Below are 22,926 nucleotides of genomic sequence, written 5' to 3'. Positions count from 1 at the left end.
CTCCTGGTTTTCCCTGGATTGACGGTTGGTCCATTGAGCATCACTAGAGGTGCTGATCTGTGTGTGTAGAGTGCAGTTTTCAGCAGAGCTATCTGCTTTTGGACTGTGCCTGAGCTTTGGGGGATAAAAATACACGCAAACCATTCTTGCTGAGCCATTCATAAGAAGGTCTATTTATACTGGGGAATTGTAGCCTGGCATTTCTAAATGTTTTATCTGGGCATGTTTATGTTAGGTTTTGTTTATGTAATATAAATGCACGTTTTCGGCAGCCATTGATTTAAACATGTGAAGGCCATTATGAAAAGTGTTGTTAGGAATAGAGGAGACTCCCAGTGGCATGTGTTTAATGAAGCATCATGATTTGTAAAATATCCTGAGAAATGTTAATGTTTTGGACCTCTTTCCCAAGGGAGGATGTTTTCTTTTCTTCCATTCCTTATGTGATGGTCTTTGATTTCATAGTAGGCTGCTATAGTGTCAGGCTTTTGCAGAGAACTAACTTTTTGTTTGTTTTAAACAAAGAGCCGTCGGTGACACTTACTTGGATGTAGTTTAATGCTCTTGGTAGCAGTTCACAATCATCTCCGCAGTCTTGGACTGACGTTGTTTAGGGTTAATAAGAGACTTTCTGCAGCCTTTGCTCCATGACTGTGTTGACCCACGTTAGCGACTTTCTAGGGTCTTGCTACACTTTTCATCTGTTTAGATATGTAGTTTATCATCTCGGTTATAGTGAAGATCACAGTCTGGAGAACAGAAAAGTCCTCAGATAAGTCTTAGGAGCGTCCCTGGTTTTACACGTGAGCAGCATGAATCAGCAGCAGGAAACTGTGCACTGACGACATATTTAAGCCAAACCAGGACTTGGGAAAACAGGAAATTTGACCAAATGTCTCTGCCTAGTAACAGGTTCTGTGTGTCTTTGTTAAGATCATCACAGCTTGTTTTAATTCTCTTTAACTTCCTCTCCAAAATCTGATGCTCTGTTTCTGCAGTTTCTGTGCACCCTTCATTTACTAAGCACTTTAAACAGACCGGTTTTCTGCAATAGAGGAATTTCAAGCAGAGAGGATGGATCTATTATGGAATTGAAATGTTGTGTCCTGGTCTATAGACACATTGGTGTCAAGAAATTGCTAATTAATGAGCAAAGTTTTGGCCAGCATGGTGGCTACACAGCCTCTAAGCCCACTGACTGGTAGCATGGCTTGATGCTGTGCACAGTGAGCGGCAATGCCTGGGCTGAACACTCTTGATGCTCTTCACCCCTTCTTCCTTTACCCTTGGGCCTTCATTTTCACTTTAAGGCAGGAAACTGTTCTGTTTCATCTGGGACAGCTGCATACAGTTGAGACTGTGTGCCTAGGTTCCCACAGAAATCTGACCTGACAGACAGCTGTTGGGACTCCTATATGAAAATCTCTTCTAGACAGTCCATGCTACTGCTGGACACTTTCCAACCACAGATTCTACTTGATAATAACCACCTTGAGGGTGCAAACCAGCAGAGCCGCGCTTCAGCCCACAGGACGATGGCTGATATTGCACATTTTACATTTACAGGATCGGGCTGCTGCAAATCACCATGTTGTTGGAAAGTAAGAAACCATTAGTCCATAGGCAGAAATTCTCTGAGCGTGGTAATCTCTACTCTCTTTGCCGTGTAACTGGACCATAGGGGAAACCACTGGCTGTGAGGCAAGAAGCTGCCTGAACCAGGCAGAGCAGCCACACAAAGAACCATGAGGCTCGAGAGAGGATATGGACACAGAATCCATTTTAAAGTTTCCAAAATGAATGTCAGGAAGCACAGTCGCTCATGAGCTCACTGGTGTGTTTTATTTTGAGAAATGTGGGGCATGCCCATTATGAAATGGGAACCTGAAATGTGATCCATCCATCTTAACCAGCTCAGGGCTTTATTCAATTCTTCAAGCTTTAATCCTGTTAGCTCCATGCACAAAGGAAACACAGGGCTCCTCTCTGATGACTCTCCCCAGGCCTCCTGGCATCTGTAAACCACATTTTGAGTTTTACAAATGAAGCTTATTATTTGATTATCAATGTGACTAGCCTCAGTGAGGCCGCTTTATGGATGAATATTCTAGACTGTTTACTTGGAGAAGAAGCCTTAGAAGATGATGATTTCAGTAAGTTCCTAGAATTGGAGGATTTTTTTTTTAATGAAACTTATTTGACTAAGTGAATTTTGGTGTGAAGCCCATCAAATGAATGACTTTAAACCCTAATTTTTGGTTTTCAAATAAAGGCCATTTGTTGATTAAAAATGTAACCAGCACCATTTATAGCTTTATTTATACTGTATTTTTAAAAGTATGTGCTTAAGAGGTTTTGAAGAGTTTAATGAGTCATAATGAGATTATAAAATAAAAAAAATTTTAAAGTTACTTTCTCCAAATAATTCAGAAGGCGAGTGTGAAATTCTTTGGACTTGCTCATGGCTGTAGATCCTTTGGATGTAGATCTAACCCAGCAAATGTTGAGATCTGCTTCCGATGCTGCCGGGAGCTAATCCACTGAAGTGAACATGAGCTAATGACATATTAGGCTAAATTCTATTATCTGGTTTTCAGCCGGCTGCTGCAATTTGATTAAATTTAGTTCTGAGGGCTCAGCTTCGAAACAGCCAAAGGCTCTTCATCGGACTTAACAAAAACTTTCTCCCAAATCTGAATTATTTTAAATCTCCCTTGCTTAGGAGACACCAGCTATTCCTGCCTACACATCAGGAAGGATTTCCTTCTGCCTCCCTTCTGGTTAGAAGCTTTGGCTCTTCCAGGCGCTGACCGTACTGCAGCCGCTCCATGCCGCTGCGGCCAGGACCTTGTAGTCATCCGGTTTATGTAACAGTTTCACAGGGTGTTTGCTTTCGGAGGTCATATTGCCTAATATTTGCAAAGGAAAGGGCTCTTCCAACTTTCCTATCATGTGCTCTATGGATACTAAAAGTGAAGAAATTTGTCTCCTATTCTGATGAATAGTTTGTGTTTCTGCCTACTTTCTAATCTCAGTTTTTCCTGCCAGAGAGATACCTGGCCCTTTAGTCAGGATTGCTGGATGCTCCCTTCCAAATACCTAGCCTTGGGGTTAAAGTGCAGCTGGGCTCCCCAGAGAGCTCCCCTCCCCAGCTCTAAATGTTCCACTGTACTTTAAATGATCAGGGGCATTCTCTTGGGGCACAGACCTGGCTTCTCATACATTGACTTCCCTGGACCTGGGTAGTTTAAGCCAATTCATTTTCATTTTAACCATGTTGGAGAGTCAAAGCTATAATATCAGACCAGCCAGAAGAATGAGAGGTTGTACAGTAATATGTTTATAATAGAAATCCTTCCTGTTTTCTCAACCCATGTTCCCCTAACTGTCTTGCATTTTGAAAGGCAGAATACTTTGGAGGTTGGCCCTGTAGAGAGGGAACACCAATTTATGGATTAATTTTTGATGATCATTTCTTAAGTAAAATTTCAAAGCTGCAAACAGACAAACTCACTGCTGCTTAAAACCAAAATTAGTGCTTCCCAAGATCCATTAGTGTAAACTATTCTGGGAGCTGGGGCTCATTTCCCCAGTGAAGCCACTTGGCGGCTGCGGGTAGCTTCACCTTTTGTCTACTCAGACAGTCAGACATACTGATCTCGACCAGAGTCAGAGACATAGTGGACTGGAAGACAGATCTCACCAACTTCACTTCTGCTGAGGGATAAAACCTGATATTTTAAAACCTTTCACTTTCATGCTTTACAGTGCTATGTCAAGTGTCTCTGGCTTTACAGTCCTTCAGGGAACATTTGGGATAAAGTTAGTCAGAAACTCAGTTCCTCATAGGGACCCCTGAGAGGAAAGCTGGGGTACTGATAGCCTGGCAGTCTTCACAGGGATCTGTGGGTGCACTGGGTGCTGATGCAGCCTGGAGGCCTGTGAGCTTACTTGTCAGTTTCTGGCACTTAGAGATAAGACCATTTCAGAAAAGTGAACTACTTTAAAAAAAAAATCACAGTTATCAATGTGTAGCCAGGGCTGGACTTGAACCCAAAGAGATTATCCTGCCTCTGTCATTCATGTGCTTGGATTAATTGATTAGCATATTGGATTTCCTGAAACAGCCTTATTATACAGCCCTAGTTGGCCTTGAACCCTCCTGCCCTGCATTAAGAGATGAGGCTGTGACCTCTGTTACCCCATCCTGCTCTAAAACACCAACTCTCGGCTAGTAGAAGCCAGGCTTCTTCCAGGGAGAGCTTCTTTGTGGATAGCAGCTGGCTACATGATTGTAGGCCTCAGTAAAAAATGAAAATGGGGGCCCCCTTAATGCAAAGAGATTAAAAGATATTAATATAAAACTTTTTGCTTCCTTCTTCACTCTCTCTCAACTTAGGGTGTATCTTATTTGCTATCTAGTATTAGCCTTAAATAAAAGAATAAAAATTATATAAAATTATAACAAATAATTATAACAAATATAATTGTTATTATACATTTTTATTACTTTTACCATTTATTTCTTATATTTAAAAAAAACGAGACATTGTAATTGTAAGTGCAGAATGTTTAAATCATGTGCAAAATTATTCAAGTTGCATAATTCTTCATTGTATTGATCAGGTTTGTCGTTGTTGTCGTCGTTGTTGTTGTTGTTACTGTGTGTAGTGGTTTGAATGAGAATGGCTCCCGTAAGATCATATACTTTAACACTTGGTCCCCAGTTGATGTAACTGTTTGGAAAGGATCAGGAGGCACAGCCAAGTTGGAGAAGGTGTGTCACTGCAGGTCGGCTTTGAGGCTTCATAAGACTCTCAGCATGTCCGCTGTGCCTCCTACATTTGGATCAAGATGTAAGAACAGCTCTCAGCTGTTTCTGCCACCATGCCTTTTCTCTGCTATTATGAAATTTAACCCTCTGAAGTCCACCTCATATTAAATGCTTTGTTTCGTAAATTGACTTGATCATGGTGTTTTATCACAGGAGTAGAAAAGTCACTAAGACATTATGACAAAATATCCAGGGCAGTGCCTAATGAGGACAAGATGTTTTAAGGACATTTCTGGTGAGGACCTCATGGCACATGGCTAGAGCCAGCAGCAGGAAGAAAGATAAGAGCTACCACGGAGTTCCTAATGCAGAAAAGCCGTGGGAATGAAAAATTACATCACATTTTCTCAGTTCTCAGTATTTCTTAGAATACTCTTAACTCTGTTTTGTATTTGAAGAAAGTTATGGTTGGTTGGATGGAGAACAGAGCTTTGGAGGAGCTCAGAACACCCATGCTTCACCTGTATCTGACATAACACAGATACCTTGTTCTGTCAAATGAGCATCTCTCAACTCCCACACATCATGAAAGCATCAGAATTCTTAGATCACGGGCATTTCTGTTGGTTGTTGTGGATGGAGTAGCAACAACAGTGGCAAGACCATGATTCACCAAGTCCCTCTGCCACATAGACACACCACCATCCTACCAGATGCCACCAAAAGCTTAGCAGTAATAACCAACAAAGCAGCCCACACTCCAGTGGCTATGAGTCCATACAGGGAAGCTCCCACACCACCTTCCCCAGTTGCCTTTCTCTCCCGGCCCCTCTCCTCAGCTACCCCACTGATGGTTGGCTATCACTTATCTCTTTGGCTTTACTTTCTAAGTTTATTCTTCACATGTTACTGCTTCTAAAACATCATGTGAGGCTTAAGGTGTGACCCATGGTAAAGTGATTGGTAGCCTGGCCCATGTCTGGGATACCATCCACAGGGCAGCAAACACACGCATACACACACACACACACACACACACAGGAGTTGATGTGAACAGAGTCCCTCATTTCTAACTTAAAGGTGGTTTTCACTCTTAACACATGGATTCTGTTTTTGAAGTTGGTCCACATAGCTTTGGCAGTAGTGGCTTTTGTCTTGATTAATGTTCCGCGTCTAAAGCTGCAAGGTTTTTGATGTGTAGAGTGTTGACTGCTGTGAACACCCTGTTTCTAACTTGGGAGGATCACAGCTAAGTGATTAGCCTTTGAGGTTGTATTTAACTAGATGTTTGCTTGGAAACTTGACTCATCATCCCTTATCTGTTTCGTTCAGCTTCCACAGCCCATTGTCTGGCCAAGTGTGTTGGAAAAGTTTACTTAGTGTCTCTTGGCAGTTATTGCCATGGGATGGCACATCTTTTTACCAGAAGACCAATGATATTTTCTTGGCTGCACCATTACTTTAAAGTTAGATTGAATTGGACAAGAAGGGCAAATACAGAGAATCTAGCCAAAGCCAGATGAGGCTTCTCATACCCCGTTGCAGAATGAATGATGACCTCACAATACAGTGTCATTTAAGGGCAATGTCTGGACAGACACTACTCCACAAACTGTCCCTTCAAGTCTTCATTGCCTAATCCCTCTCTGCACAGTCTGTAGAGATTGTAGTGTTGAGTGTGATGTCAGACCATGATTGGTGCCACTGAAAATGAACAATATAGAAACAGTAAGGCACTTGGTTCTTGCTGGGGTTAGGGTTTGAGGTCACAGAGTTTTTGATTCACTTGTTTGTTTGGTAGGTTGGTTTTTGGTGGGGGAATAGGTTGCTAAAACATGAGGAGAAATGTTATGTTCATTTATACATGGGTTCACAGATATTAAGACTGTTCCCTAAAAGAACCGGAATTGAGGTGGTGGAATTGGGATTTGGTTCTTGCTCTAGCCATCGAGGCTGGCCCTGGGTTACACATTCTAGTCAACTAACTAGGCTTGATGACCCCTCTCTTTAGCAGAACACAGCCTTGCTTAAGCAGGAGGCACTGTGATCTTCATCCAGAGAGATGACTGACTGTGTGCTCTCTGTGGGTAGTGAGTGTTTATGTTGGACATGGGTTGTGAAAGCAAGTAGAACATTGGTGTTTATGTGGTTTCTAAAGAACATCTAAAATTTTAAAATGTCACTACCATTTTGGTTTAGAGGCCTGCCTCTGGCTTCCAAAGATCACTGCCATTAGCTGAGATTTGTCTGTGGGTCTGGTCCTCAGAGGGTCCATGGCTGGACTTGGATGCTTTGGCAGTTACCTCACACTATTTCAAGGGTGAGGTGGTTCCTGCTGCCCCACAGTCCTCTCTCTGCCTTCTGCTCCACGTCTAGTGTAGCATGGGCCTGGCTCAACCCCTAATTCTGTTCTCTGCAGAGTTCTGGGAGTGCATTTCAGCACCTCACCCTGGCACCATCTGAGCCTGTGTCGGTGGCCTTACTGCTCGGGCTCTTTATCTTTTCATGGGAGCTGAATTCATCTGGTTGGCTTTAGAGGCAGGAGGTGATCTGTTTATCTCCAGGCCTTGGCTACTTTCAGCTTTTCTGTTTTAAATGTATCTTTTATTTATCATCTATGCCAGGAACCTTTCTGGCTTGATCACGTAATTCTCAGACTCCTGACATCTGAATGCAGCCCATGCATACCCTCCTTAATGGGGGCTGATTTTAATCTTCTTGACTACAATAAATCCGACATATACCTCAAGCCAGTGGCATGTTGGCGGGCGATCCCTTTTCTGTACCACAGAGATGGCTTGATTTAAGGAAACTGTCCTAACATGCTTGGTTTACTGCTGCCCAGTAGCCCACCACACTTGAGCTTCTGTGGTCCCCTTACCCTACTCATCCAGACTTGAGAGTGGTTTCCTGTTTGATATTTGCTGGTACTGACTGAAATTCAGTTAGTCTCCTCATATCTACAGAGTTAAAAGAAATAAGACAAGTTTCCTACTAGTGTTGAGTAGTTATAGACATCTACAGGACAGTAAAGATGGGTCTCAGAATTCCATAGCATTTTTTCCTCTTTGGGTCTTACAGAGGTGATACTTGCCTGAATATATTGAATAAGTTACCCTCCAAGTGGAACACATTTAAAATAAGTCAGAGCCAGGGCAAATAGCACATTGTCTGGTGGATATGTGCATGGAGGCACTAGTCTGTCTTCAGTCTTGCTTTGGTTGGTTTGGTGGCTTTAAAAGCCTTTATATAACAGCTTTACTTTATGGAAGTGGAGACTGAACCCAAGGCAGGTTGGACTTCACTGGTGAGTCAGAATGTGCATGGCAAAAGCATACTTAAGAGTCAGGGCAACATGTGTTCATCTACTCAGAATGCCTGCAAAGATGTGGGACCTACTTTGCACACAATGTTGGGGCACTAACTGACAAGGCAGTAGAAATGCTTCTTTATTGATCATCATGGCTTTGCCAGCCAGGCACTTCCATAAGTAATGGAATAATTTATACCTCACTTTACCCCTGTTACCTCCAAAGAGGGGGTGTCATGTAGCTGTGTGAGATATGTGGTCTGGTTCAGTTCATCCTGTTGTTCTGTTTTCCAAGAGTTATATGTAACAGTCCCTGTCCTGGAGTAGCTGCTTTCTCAGCCTGAGAGACAGATGTGAGCGACGAGCAGACAGGACTTAGTGATGACCATGTGGCTGCTGCCTTAGAATTTTAGAGGAAATGGAATACATCACAGGACTGGGTAGAGCTCAGTGGTCTAGGACTTACCAGGAACACGGTAAGGTGGTGGAAGCTGGAAGTCAAGAGGCCTCTAGAGAGTGTTCTAACTTGCAAGATGGTCAAGTAGAGGCAGGAAGGTCTGTAAAAAGGAATCCAGAGCCCAGGAGAGGCAGGAGGAAATCCACCAGGGCCATGAGTCACAAATGAATAAATAAAGCAGGATAGCTGCAGTATAGATGATCCAAAGAAAAAAAAAGCAATAAGGGAAGGGTGGGGGAAGGATACAGGGTGGAAAAAATGAAAATGAATCACCTAATTACTGGGTGGGAATGCTGGCTGATGGATTCCAGGAGCACCATTTCTGGTCCAATTATGTGTCAAAAATGCTTTGGCTTAACAGCCAAAGGAAACTTAGGAGAAACCTCCCTGTTGGAAATAATTGAATGCATTCTCTAAACCTCCATTTTTATTACTCTTATTTTAAAATGAACAGGAAAAACAGCATTTTCTGCCTCTTGACTAAGAGTATTATTTTAAAGCTCTGGCTCCAGAGTTCTTAGGAACTGGCCTCTGCATATCCCTCTTGGAAGTACCTTGGAGCCAGAAGGCAGCTCCACCAGGTACAGCCACAGGAGCACTCAGGGAACCTGGGAAGTTTCTGGAAACTTTTCCTAATTAACCCGGAGAGAACTAGTTATACCCACTTCATGGTCTGTTCATCAGTGTGAAAAATCAAAGTTACCTTCCTTTGGCCTGTTAATTATATTTATATGTTCAGTAAATCAATAAAGGGCAAGATAATAGTTAATGCCTTTTCAAGCAACATCTTTAAAAAACAAAAACAACAACAAAAAACTACAACAAAACAAAAAACCAACCAGCCAAACAAACTAACAAAACAAACAGCTTATCCCATGTTTCTTTGGGGTCTGATGAATTGTAGGTAGAACACTGTATCATGAGCCAGGATCCTGTCGTGTTACAGCCATGATGCATGGTTAAATGAGAAGCTTTGCTCTCAGTGGAGGATGACAGACTACAGTAGTGACTCAGTACATCCCTTCCTGTCTATACTGTGAATATGGGATATGGCTTCTCTTCACAAACAGGCAAAATGAGATCCAAAGCATATGGGAAAGAACTAAATTTTATTTTACAGTCAAGGAGGAAAATGGATTTCCTTGAACATTGAATAGAAATAAAGGCCAGCCATGGTGACATTATCTTTAATTCTAGCACCTGGGAGGCAGAAGAATCAGGAGCATGTCTTGAGTTCTGTAATTCTAGCCTAGCCCTGTCTACACAGAGAGTTCCAGGACAGCCAGGGCTACATAATAAGACCCTCACTTCAAAAAAGAAAGTTTGGTGTGAATCGTTAAGTGTGATTGTACAATATTTAGAAGTGTTACACAACACTAAGTATGTAATTGACATCAACTTGAACATTCTCAGAAGCAGTGCTCAGCATAGAGGGTCATTGTCAAGAAAACTGATGCCTTCACACTTTGCAGGAAGGTCCAACACGGGAGGAGGCAGGGAAAAAGTAGTAACAAGCAGCAACCAAAGAAACGCTGCTTTTCAGTGCCACAGGGAAGTGGTGTTGCTTTATCTTGGTAATACTGGACGCTGATCTGAGGTCTTCTTGTCCATGAATGTGGAAGCACTTTCCCATGCTGTGAGGCTTACATAATTGCAGCAGTTCTGCCACTGTATCTTGAAACATGTACAGTCAGCAGCAGAAATACAGGCTGGTGCCAGCCTACTAGGATTCCCTGTGATGAAGACAAGAGTCATGGACGCTCTTCACATTCACAATAACACACGCTTTGACCAAAAGCTGGAGGTGGAAGTCTCTGGATATTTTTAAAGGGTCCAGAAAGGCATCCAGAAAATTTTTGAGCCAGAAACTATTCCAAGATTCAGAAGGTAGACTCATTTTGCTAAATTGACATTTTAATCAGTATTTCCTTTCTTATTTTCTAACAGGGCAACTGTGTTATTTATACAATCCCTGCCAAGTATGAATTTATGCCTTTCACCTGTGTGGGGAAAGAAGTCTAAGGATGGAGTCTTGGCCAAGAATTCCTCTGTAAATATTTTCAGAGGTCCAGGGAGGAGGACTAGCTGCTAATAATTGTCAGGACTGTGACGTGTCCACTGGAGTGTGCTTGGCAGCCTAAAGCAGCAGCCTTTGCTTTCTCCCTTATCTCCATGCTGGGCAAAGGAAGTGGCCTCTGAAGCCACCACTGAGCCATTGAGGTAGAGCTCTGTGTTGGGGGTGTTTTTCAGCTCAGGGCTCCTGCATGTTCACTCATGTGCTTCCTGTGACTATTTCATGTCCAGTTCAAGAATTGTATGAAATGGTGTTTGTAAATGTGGAATAATGAAGGACAGTATAATAACAAGGCCATTAACTGGGTGTCACAAAGTCCTGCTACCGCCACTCCCATCCCCACCCCCTCAGCTTTTCAGCAGTGCTTTCCCTCACCAGTGCTTTCCTTTCTGTGAAACAGACTAGGCTGGCAGTTGGAGATAGCTGTTAAAATGAGGTGAGAGTCGAGCTGGACACAAGAGGCTTATGATGCACTCTGTTGATCTATCTTAAGGAGAAGACACCAGTGCTGAAAGCTGGGCCCAGAACAAGCTCTGGCTGCTGTTCTGTCCCTCCAAATGAGCTGCAAGAGGGACTCGCCTTGTGAATTGTTCTTGAGTAGAAGTACAGAGGGCAGTTTTGACCTGGTGCTCAGCTGCAGAGAGCAGTGGAAAGAGCTGCTGGGTCTACCCCAGAAATATGCAAGGCCGTCCCTCCCTCTTCACCCCTCCTCCCCTCAGGAGCCAGTGTGAGGTGAAAAAGCCATGGAATCAGTGTTAACATTCCTGCTGCCTGCTCCCTAGGTATGGTGGGGAAAACCATCAAAGAAAGGCAATCAAGATTGCTATGAGGCTTCAAAACCCAAACCCAAGACAGCTGTTCTACCAACTAATAATAATCCATGTGTAATGACTTGGCCTGTGGTACTTTAACTAAACTCCCAGGAAAACAGAAGCTGAGGCGCTCTTAGCCATTAAAGACTTTCTGACAAAGCACATGTTCAGGCTAATTTGATATAATTCCAACATATAAAACACATGTTATAATCTGAGAAGAGTTGCAACACATGGAGATAGATCACAGGCTGTAGAGTGGGCCAGTGAGGCTCATTAGCTGTGTGGTCGGGGGATGTTACCTCTTCATCTGAAAAATGGGGACAGTATCATATTAGTACAGTAATATATTAGATGAGACATGTAGCTCTTAAATCAGCCAGTGCAAAGTTCAAAATTAATATTTGTAGCTACATTGTTTTGTACTAAAGTGTTCTCTTAAATCAGACAATGAAAAGTGCAATATTAATATACATTATTATTATTATATATAGCTAACATTATTTTATACTAAAGTATTCTCAACTGACATGAAGGGGAAAGTAGTGGAGACGAATGTACAGGTGCTTCTCACACCTTGTGCTGGCGATCATTACTCCTGGCCACAGCTCGTGACTAAAACATAGCCCTGAGGTCACAGGTAGCTACAAGGGAGCCTGGGAAATACAGCCCATCACAGGGTCCTGGGGCAAGTAGAGAATGTGGGAGTTACACACTAATACTCCGTGTTAAGTGCCTAGCTTATCTTGACCTCTGATTAAGTCCTTCTAGAATAGAGGACATGTGGGTAAGTCCATACAGCAATTATGTCCTGATGAATGGGAATTGGAATTGTTTTGCAGTGTTTTGAATGGGAGTCTTACAAAATCACAAAAGTGAAAGGAATCTGGTTGTGTATTTAAAGAGTTGCCTCTGTTAGAAGGATGTATCTATGTAAAATGGTAGTCATGCCAGCTCTAAACAGATTGTGAGTTCAAGTAATGAGTGACCCAGCAATCTAAAATTCAACTTCCAGTCTTTTGTGGTAGCTGAAGTTCATTGTTGTTTAAAACCACAAAGCACTGTGGGACATTGGGAAGTCTGGATGCAAGCCAAGAGTCAAGTAACAGAAAATAAAGATGGGAACAAGTGGATCTGTTTGGTAGTGGGCAGTGGAATTACTGCTGCTTTGTAACATACAGCTCCATACAGTTCCAGGAACTGGGTGTGCGTCAGTAGATGCCTTCACCTTTCTAAGATTCTCACAGCCTGGCTCCCTCAGTCGTGTATATTGGAGTCCTGCAGGACAGACCCAAATCCTTTTGTTTGTAGGGTTCTGATCTACTGTGGTGTGACACATTGGGTTGTGTGTCCACAACAGTATAGAGAGAGTGTCTGATATCTGTATGGATGTGGCACCTATCAATAACAACTTACGGCCTATGGATTAGGCAGGAAATAGAAGGTGGGACATCCAGGAGGCAGAAAGGATTCTGGGATAGAGCTGGGTGGGAGATCCAGTTGGGAAGATTTAAGGAGGTGTACACATGGTACCTGAGCACAGGTATCCAGCCACATGGCAGAATATAAATTAAAATAAATGGGATATCTTAAGTTATGATTCTAGTCAGAAAAGCCTAGCTACATGGCCTAGGTATTTGGAACTATATTTCGAGTCTGAGTCTTATTTCTGGAATGGGGATGGGAGGAAGAACAAGGTAACTTCTACACAAGGGCTCTGTGAGTAACCTTGGAACCTGCAAACTCTTTAAGAGATGAGGCTGGCTGAGGGGTCCCAGGGCCTTTGTGAGACCCTGGTAGCTGGCTTGTGACTCCTGTGTTGCTTTTAGGGGGCTAACAGAAGCAAGCCTATCCTTCCTGCCCTCTCGGCGCTCCCAAGATGACCATTACTTGCATCCCCACCATGGCCTTCATTGTCCTTAGGTATTGTGGGTGAGGAACATCGGTGCTTTGTGCACCCCTCCCCTCCCAAACTGTGAGCAAATATGACTCCTTTATTCCTCATCATTAGCCAGTGTTGGGCATGTCGTCGTAGTAACAAGGCTGCTTGGTACACAAGCCTAAGCATTTACTAATTTTCTAGGATTGTTTTTTTTCTGACACAGGATCTTACTCAGTAACCCAGCATATCCTGGAGTTTATTATGTACCCCGGGCTGGCCTTGAAGCCCCTGCCTTAGCCTCCTGAGATGGTACTACAGGTATGCCCTACCATTCTGGACACATTATTTTCTTAGAATAGATTACTTTGCTTATTTAAGCCATAAAATGTCTAAGATTTGAAAAAACACAGAGTAGAACTGGGCCTTTTTATTGGTTTTCGGTTCAAGTTTTCTGTACTAAACATTCTTAACTTTTCAAATTAAGAATTGTGAAAAAAGATAATACCATGTAGAAAACTTTCAGACAACAGTTTTGGACCTATTGGTATAGTTTTTACATGGCTTTCTATTCACTCAGTATTTCTGAATTGAGGAGCAGAGTCACATTGACATTAGGAAGGGGCAACAATTTAAACTAAACATACAAATCTAAAAGCCCAATAGTTACAATTATTCTTAAAGAGCCCAAAGTGGACTCTGTATGGGTTTCTTTCCATTAGCCTGAAATATAATAAGAACACACAGTGTAAATCCAGGTGTGGTCTGTAGCTGTGGGTGCATGAAGCTCCTTACACCGCTCTTCTGTGTGATTCTGCATCCTGACTGTTTACACTGTGTAGGTCAAACATACACATAGCGGAACACCAGAGTGTAGGAGAGGGCACTAGACTGTGCTAGTCAGCTACAAGTTCTCAGTTGTGTGACCTTTGCTAACCTGTTGCCTATAAAGTGAAGCTCAGACTGTCAACTCGTTTTTATTGATCAGAGAAAATTATGTAAACCCCAAAGTGCAGGGTCTGTCAGACCCCCTACTAGAATAAGAAAGTGGTGGGCAACACCATGCCAGTTCGGTCATGGCTTAATTGCCAGTGTTTCTGCAGGAGATGAAGTGACGGGGAGCAGATCAGGTAGTTCATCGAGGGCAGAGAGAAAGGAAGGCAAGTCTTTTGAACTTTGTGAATGAAGAGAGGCTGTGCTTGTGCACATTCAAGGGAATGTGACCTTAGAGGGTCCATTGTCAACCTGGAGCTTTCCCTCTGTAGAAAACTAAGCAGGGTTGTTTGTTGGGAAAGGATTTGTCATGATGAAAGCTTCCCAATATAAGGCCATTGCTTGCTCCAAGTGTTGAGAATGTGTCTGCTCATAGGCTTTCACCTCTTCATCAATGTTAATTGTTGCAGCCATAACTAATTGGATTAATGACAAAGATTAAAAATGAAAACAAGTAGGGAACCCTCTCACATATGAGCACTGTCAGTTAGAATTTTATTCTCTGTGAGAGTAGACTGTACGAGTCTCCATCACGGTGCTCATATAGTGTTACTCCACCAGGGGTGAGGTGAACCCTGGAGAACAGTCCTGGGTAAACACTGGAGGTGTGCAGTTATACAGTGCTTGGTGCCTCTGAGCGGTTATAGAGCTGCAGGAAGCTGTAAGGAAATGTTCAGGGAGGTGTGACACATTCAGCACCTCAGTGTTAATGCTTTGCACAACTGTATCACAAAGTGGAAACCAGGAATTGACATTGGCCCAGTGTACTTGATTCTCCTTTCACTAGTTGTATGTGCTCTCCCGGGCATATGTGCCCGGGCACGAATGCACATAGGTACTTATACATTTAGGTGTAGTTATCACACATAACTCTCACCCTGATTGTGATATTTAACTTTTCCATCACCACAAGGCTCCCTGTCATTGCCCTTATAGGTTCTATATGTTGCACAGATGTTAAATATGGATGAAATTATGCATTCTGTATCTTTTGAAAATTTTTTTCACTAAGCATCATTTCCTTGAGGTTAACCAAGACTATTTTCTTTCAAACGAACTTTGTTATTTAAATAAAAGACTCAAAAATAAATAAAACATCATACACCCAAATGAACAGGCTCAAAGCCTATAAAGCTAATTATTTTTCTAGATCTAATTCTGCATAGATTTTTTTTTTGGCGGGGGTGTTGGTGGTAGATAAGTGCATAAAAGTATTTTGATACTAAAAGTATACAATTTTTGTTTTTAGGGTGTAAAGTGTCTTTATTGATTGAAATAGTAGATGAGGAGAGGGAACACATCAGATATAGTTTCTGGAACAGCCAGCATCTACAGGTGCATTAACAGCCCATGATAGTAAAGAGAGCTGTGGTCTCTGGAAGAGCATCTACAGGTTGCATTCATTACCTCCAGGTAGTGAAGAGAGGGGACACATCAGCTATGGTTTCTGGGACAGCTAGCATCTACAGGTGCATTCACTGCCCCCGGATAGTAAAAAGGAAACACATCAGCTGTGATCCATGGGAGAGCTTCTACAGATGCATTCATTACCCTTAGGTAAGCTTCTAGTTTTTTGAAATGTCACTAATGTGAGAAGTTTCCTAAAACTACCAGGTATTCTTATGAATTTTCCTGTAATGCTGCTTTGGCTGCATTCGGAAACATTAATATCTTCATCCAGCTTTATGTTCCAACTGTAATTATGATTATGGCATTTTTATAAGTTGCTAGCCCTTGTACTTTCATTCTTTCTTCTTCTTTTTTTTTTTGGTTCTTTTTTTCGGAGCTGGGGACCGAACCCAGGGCCTTGGGCTTCCTAGGCAAGCGCTCTACCACTGAGCTAAATCCCCAACCCCTCATTCTTTCTTCTTGATGCTTATGCTTTTAAGATAACTATACCTTCTTAGCAGAGAATCATCTTTGCCTTTTGTACTATTCTTTGCCCTGGATAGCTCTGTCTGGCATTAGCATAACTATTCCTTTTTAATTAGTGCTTTATGATGTGTGTTTTATCATACCTTTACTATCAGCCCACCTGTGTTATGCTTGAAATGACTTGTTATAGTATTTCTATACTTGAGTTGTTGGTTTTCTTTTTCTGATTGGTATATGTAGACCATTTTCATTCAATGTAACCAGTTTTTTGTTTTGTTTTCTAACATTCTGTATTTTACTTACTTTTTATTTCGATTATTTATAAATTTTAGTATATTGTGCTATTCAGTCTCTGTCTTGAGTGCTACTACTTATACATATCTTCTTAGAACTTACTTCCAGTAACATTTTACCTCATCCAGTGTGGTACAGAATTCTTGCACTTAGATTCCCTTATCATCCACTCTTAAATATTTTTCTTCAAGGATTTTCTCTGGAAACATTAAATATCAGGCCAGGTAGTGTTAGAAGTTTGATGCAGTCATAAAATATATTTTTCAAAACCTATGAAGTTGATGGTCTGTCTTTACCTGCCATTCTATCATTCAGGAGGAGAGGACAAGAGAACAAGTGTTCAAGGCCAGCACAAGTTACATAGTGAGACGCCCCCAAAGAACAGTAAATGGAGTCTTTTGACTGCTATAGCTGACCCTCTGTCTCTCTCCTCTGATACTCCAATCTTCCACAAAACAAAAAAGTGACGGGTAGTTGGCTTTTGTAGCTAACTCTGTCTCTTCCTCTGACACTCCAGCCTTCTGTCTTTTTTTTTCCCCCCTAAAGTTCCCTGGCCGTGTTTTAGTAGTCAGTCTGTCTACAACAAATCCCTTCATTTCCCTTAATCTGAGGTTGCCTTTTACTTCTCCTGTATTCCTGTAATACCACATTGCACCTCAGGAGTAGCTCGTGCCTGAGGGCATCTGAGGTCCACTGTGCACGCCCTTCCCTTTGTCCTGGACCTGTGGGAAATGCCTTTGTCCTGGACCTGTAGGGTATACCTTTATGCCTTTGGAGTTGAGGTGCTTTAGAGCAATCCACTTTCCCTCTGTTCTCAGCACATCTTCCTTTAGGATTTGCAGGAATTTACTCATGATGCATCTTGGCATCTATCTATTAGGGCTCATCCTAGTTGGGCTTTGCCAGCTTTCTTGAAACAATAGGCATCTTTCTTAACCCAGCTCCCATGTAGCAGGTGTTAAGATAAAAAATGTTTTAGTTGATATGCAGAGCTGGTGAGTTCCATGGGTTCCATGGGAATGAGGCATAAAGAAGCTCCTTTCTAGTGAAGGAACATCCGGTTTCATCATCTGGACAGTGGTCACCTGTGTAGTAAATTGTGCAAACCCATTGAGCTGCATCCTTAGAGCCTGTCCACAGCATTACATGGGAGGCTGAGTAGTTTTTAAAATCTTTGAGCAACTCTGCTGTGACACTTTGAAGACTATTGAGGTCAGCAAGGGCATCCCCTTGAGGAGAGGCAGTGGCACTGTGCTTTCTTTCTCTTCCTTTTACTTCCAGGTCTGAGGTGAGCAGCCTCACTTTCATTTCTGCCTCCTATCATAGGCTCAAAGGTCATCAGGTCAACTGTATGGTCTCACACCCCCAAGTTGCAGTCATTTGTGGCAGTAGTGCCACATAGAATAGACTGTTTCCTATAGAAGCTGGTTACTTACAAACTAATTAGAGTGATCCTGAGAAGGGTGAAGTGAGTCCCAGTGGACCTCAGATGGGGTGTAGGTAGGTTCTTGGCAGACAACTAGATGAATGTGGGAACAGAAGGGAGATGATTAACCTAGATGTCTCTGGGGAGAATAGCAGGACCTGAGTAAAAGCAGAATATCAGCAGCAGTTGCTTACAAGGAGTTGGGTCTTGAACCTAGGTTGAGTGCCCAGCACAGTGGGCTGCAGAGTACTGCTTGGGTAAATGGGCCCAGAAGAGCAACCATGAGAAGACATATCCTAGCACATTATGTGCTACTCTGAATGGAGTGGATTTAAAAGACAGGACAGTTAAGATGAGCCTCTGTGTGTGTAAAACCACATCTGGAGGGTGCTGGTGTCTGCAGACAAGTGTTACCATTGACATCTAGCCAACTGCAAATGGCTGTGAGTGCCTGTGTGCATACACACATGCATGCAAGCACACATGCGTGTGATCAGATATAACAAAAGTACTCATGAGTAAGCCTCAAGCAGACTTTAATGTGTCCCTATAGATAGCTTAGGCCCAGAGATTTGAAATGGCAACGCTGAGATCGCTACAACATGCAGCTGAATGGCAGCCAGTCTTCGAGGTAGTGCTCCCTTTGGCTCTTTCCCCACTGTTAGAGCAGGTGTTAAGTGAGACTTACAGATACATTAGAGGACAGCAAGGAAAGCAATGTCCCAGTTGATTTTAGTCTTAACCAACAAGACAAGAGATACCCAACCCTTTAGGGTTGCATGCCAAAGTGTCCTAGTCTACAAGGATCGCCAGAGTAAAAAGCAGCAGTCAGAGAACTGGAACAGTGTGGTCTCATGGGTTAAGTTAGGACCTGAGCCATAAAGTGGAAGAGGGGACATCAGAGAAACAGAGACACGATGTCTAGGTTCTTACATCAGTTGCATTTGTCTTTTGCTGCTGTGATCGTACACCATGGCCAGAAGCAACTGAAAGAAGAAAGGGCTTATTTCAGCTTAAGGTTCCAGAAGGAGAGTCCAGAATGTGGGGGAAAGCATGGCAACGTGTGGCAGGAGCAGGAAGCTGAGAAATTACATTTTCATCTTTATGCAAGAAGCAGAGGGAAGTATGGGGGAGAGAACAGGAAGTAGAACAAGGAAGGGGAACCTGCAAACCCCACCCCTCTATCAAGGCTGTACGTCTCTAAACAGCCCCAACAATTGACCAAGTATTCCAATACATGAGCCTGCTATGAACATTCTCATTTAAAGCACCACAGTTCTTAAGAGCCACAGCCAAAGCCTGGTTTGTGTTGGTTCATTTTGCTGTGAATCCCCTAAAAGCTAATAACTTTTCGGTCTGTCAGTATTGTGTCAGGAGACAGTTCTAGAGCCAGATAACCTCTAAAACAGAAGTTCATGCAGATGAGCGGCCTCGTCCCTCCCTCCAGCCTCCCTCCCCTTCCTTCCTTCATTGTTGAGCATCTATATACTGAACAAGAGTTACTCACCCTATACAGTAGGTATACGAGAGATGCAAAACAGGAACATGACTCCCGCTTCTAAGAAAAGGTATAACATGTCTGATTTTCTGCTTCAGAAGAAACTGCTCTGCATTGAGCATGGTGACTCGTGCCTATAAGCCTTGATAGTTAAGAGTATGTTGTGGAGGGATTATCACAGGTTTGAAGCCAACTTAGGTTGGATAGTGACATAATGCCGGCCTGTACTGCGCAGCAAAACTCTAAAAGAAATGAGGGAGGGAGGGAAGAAGGGAGGGAGAGATATCTCAGAACATTTGTAGACATTAGTCATATCTGTAAATGTCAACTTGTTCCTCAGAAGCAGAAATATATTTCTGGCTACAATACAATAAAAGTCTAACAGGAAATAAAGAAAAAAAAAAACTACCCCCGCCCAAAGAACCCTCTGCATTAACTTTGGGGTCAAAGAAAAAATTAAACTGAATATATAAAATGTCTAGAAAATTCTGTAAATGAAAATCCTGTGGTTCAAATCTGTGAGATATTACTGAAATTTTTCTTGATGAAAAATTCATGGCCAAGATCACCTCTCAGGAGCCAGAAAACAGTAAAATCAGCCTAAACGATTCACAAGAAGATCAAAGCTGATACAAATTCATTACAAAATATGAGAAAGAAAGCTGAAATTGGAAAGTACTTTCCAGAGTTGTTGGGTCGTTTGTTTGTTTGTTTGTTTGTTTGTTTGTTTTGCCAAAGGCAGTGAGACAGATCATGCAGGCTAGCGTAGTTAGAAGGACAGAATAGCTAATGCAGAAGGTTGAAAAGTCATAAACAACAGATGTGAAGGAAACTCCAGGAATTATGGAGAGTACTCTATGAACTGTTCAGAAAATCACCCTGATAGTCTGGCTGAAATAAATTGTCTTCCAAGAACACACGAATGATCGGTTTTTCATACCAGAAGGCCTTTGTTAGACAAATAAGCCGGGCCCACAGGACACGGAAGGATTATCTAGAACTTTCCCTGCAATTTTATAAACTAAGGAGGTTTTTCACATCTCCTGTCTACGACTTCCATGCAACATGACCAACTGCTTCAACCTCCTGATGCTGTCACCTCCCTACAGTGGCCGAGGGCCACCTTAACTGCCAGCCAAAACAAGCCCTGTCCCTGTAAGTGGCTTTTGTCAAGAGTATTTTAGCACAGTAACAGGAAAGGAAAGAAAGCTACTACAGTACCATGACTCTTACTGGGATAATGTCTCAGGTGGTCTCAGGTGGCTTTAGTTTTCTATACAGCCAGATAGCACCTTTGGAAGGAAGGTGGGGTAATAACAAATACTGCAGCACAACCCGTTAACAGTTTGGAATTTTTCTACATCAATATTATGATTTTTCACCAGAATAAATTCCAGATGAGCTATTGAGTATTTTAAAAAATCAAATTGGGGCAGAAAACAAATACATAAACTTGTTTATTATATTGATATGAGAATTTTTTACAGTCAGATAAAATTCTTATGATATAAAGAAAAGAAATGATGAACATAGTTACATTAAAAGAATTGTACCTTCAGGCTTGGCATGGTGGCGCCCGCCTGTCATCTCAGCGCTTGTTTTAAGACAGTGGCTCCTGGTTTAAAGGCCAGCCTGAGCCGCACAGTGAGATCCTGACTTAAAAAGAACCAGGTGTGGTATGGCGGGATGAGCCTGCAACTCTAACACATACATGGAAGAACATAAAGAAAGAAGACAGGGGTAGAGGGTCATCCTCGGCTACATAGTGTACGACCAGGCTGGGCTTCAAGAAAGAGGGAGGAGGGAGGAAGGGAGGAGAGAGACGGACACAGAGAGAGGTAGCACTTATGCAGGCATTTAGTCTCAGTACTTGGTTACATTTCAAGAATTGTACTTGGGAGGCCGAGGATCTCGGCGTTCCGGGGCAGCCTGGTCTACATAGGGAGTTTCAGGTCAACCAAGGCTTCATCAATTTAAAAATAGTTCTATATTTGGGTAGAGAATGGGTAGTGGCCATGACCTCAGCACCATATAAACTAGGGATGTTGGCACAAGCCTATAACCCACACTCAGGGGTCAGAAGTTCAAGGTGCTATTTGGCTGCATTGGCAGCTCTAGGCCAGCTTAGACTACAATGAGAGCCTATCTCTCTCAGAAAGACAGCTGTGGAGGGAGGGAGGGAGGGAGAGGGAGGAAAGGTTACTTCTGTCGTATCTACTTTCTTCTCCTGTGTTTCCCTTTTCCTTACACTGTGTGGAGGGAGGGAGGAAGGGAGGGAAGGAGGGAGGGAGGGAGAGGAGAGATTACTTCTGTCGGTATCTACTTTCTTCGCTCCTGACAAAGGGCGCCTCCTTAGCAGGGAAAGGGGTTTCTGGCTCACAGTTCAAGGTGCCAGTTGACTGCGTTGACTGTAGCTGGGAGCGCTCAGCACCAGGAAGCTGAGGCAGATGCTTACGTTGCGTCCACTGTTGGGGAGAGGAGAGTAATGAGTACTTATGCTCAGCTTATGCTCTTTTTATACACGCTAGGACCCTAGCCTGGAGAATGGTGCTATCCAAAGTGGGCAAGTCTTCCCACTTCAGTCAGTCTCATGAAGACACTTCCCTACCAGGAAGCCCAGAGGTCCCACCCCACCCCCACCCTGGATGATTCTTTATCTCCAGTTGATTGTTGATATTGACCATTAGAATAATTAAGGTCAAATGGCAAAAAAGTGACATTTATATTTATAAAACATGGCCAAAATATGTCTTTATTTTATCAAGTATTCTAACCAATTCTTTTTTAAAACTCACCCTACCAAATAAAAATCTAAAACTCAGAGTAAAGCAGTCACATAGCCAAAGCTGACTTATTTTCTTTGGGAGTAAAAATTGATTTAAGTTTTTGAAGGGCAATTAGGCAATATTCATAAAGTTTTGATGTGTGTTCTTGCCTCAGTATGTCTATGTTAGGAATTTCACCCAAGTGAAAGTGGGAGAATGTTTACCTTACACTGCTGGAAAAACCAGTGTTCCAGATTCTCAGGAGGCATCTGTGAATGACCAAACAGGCCCACTCCGAGCATCTCGGGTGGAATACTCTACAGCCTTTAAAAAGGCTGGAATAAAGCAAATGCGGCAAAAGTTCTCAGACAGTGTCAACCAAGGAAGCAAGAGCCCACGCCACTGTGGGATAGTCCACACAGACCTGGAAACCAGTTTCTGGAAAGATTCACGAGAATCTTGACACAACAGTTACCATGGAGAGTGACCTCGGGTGGTCTCCTTTTGATTGCTGATTCTCAGCCCGCCTGAGTGGTCAGTAAAGGATGAGTTTCAGTGAGACATCCGAGCCAACACAGATGACATCCTTAAAGGAAGCTACAGCACTCTAAACCCCACCTTTCCCCGCAAGTGTGCAGACTTGTGTGAACTCTCTGGAATAGCCAGTGTGGTGTACAGTCCTCCAGTTGGGAGGGCTCAGAAGGGCCAGTTGATCCCAAGGTAGGTGTTCATTGAGTAGCTCTGGCCTTAAGTAAGACTGCTGGCTCAG

General features: G+C 42.8%; 1 protein-coding gene across 18 annotated transcripts in view; it reads left to right on the top strand.

Annotated features, from left to right (window-relative positions):
- Positions 1 to 22,926, top strand: part of Aopep (aminopeptidase O) — a 316,008-nt gene that overhangs the window by 142,813 nt on the left and 150,269 nt on the right. The window lies entirely within an intron of this gene.

Source organism: Rattus norvegicus, chromosome 17 (genome assembly GCF_036323735.1).
Source record: "Rattus norvegicus strain BN/NHsdMcwi chromosome 17, GRCr8, whole genome shotgun sequence".
Taxonomy (NCBI): Eukaryota; Metazoa; Chordata; class Mammalia; order Rodentia; family Muridae; genus Rattus; species Rattus norvegicus.
The sequence above is the reverse complement of the archived record's forward strand: the minus strand, read 5'-3'. Positions and strand labels throughout refer to the sequence as shown.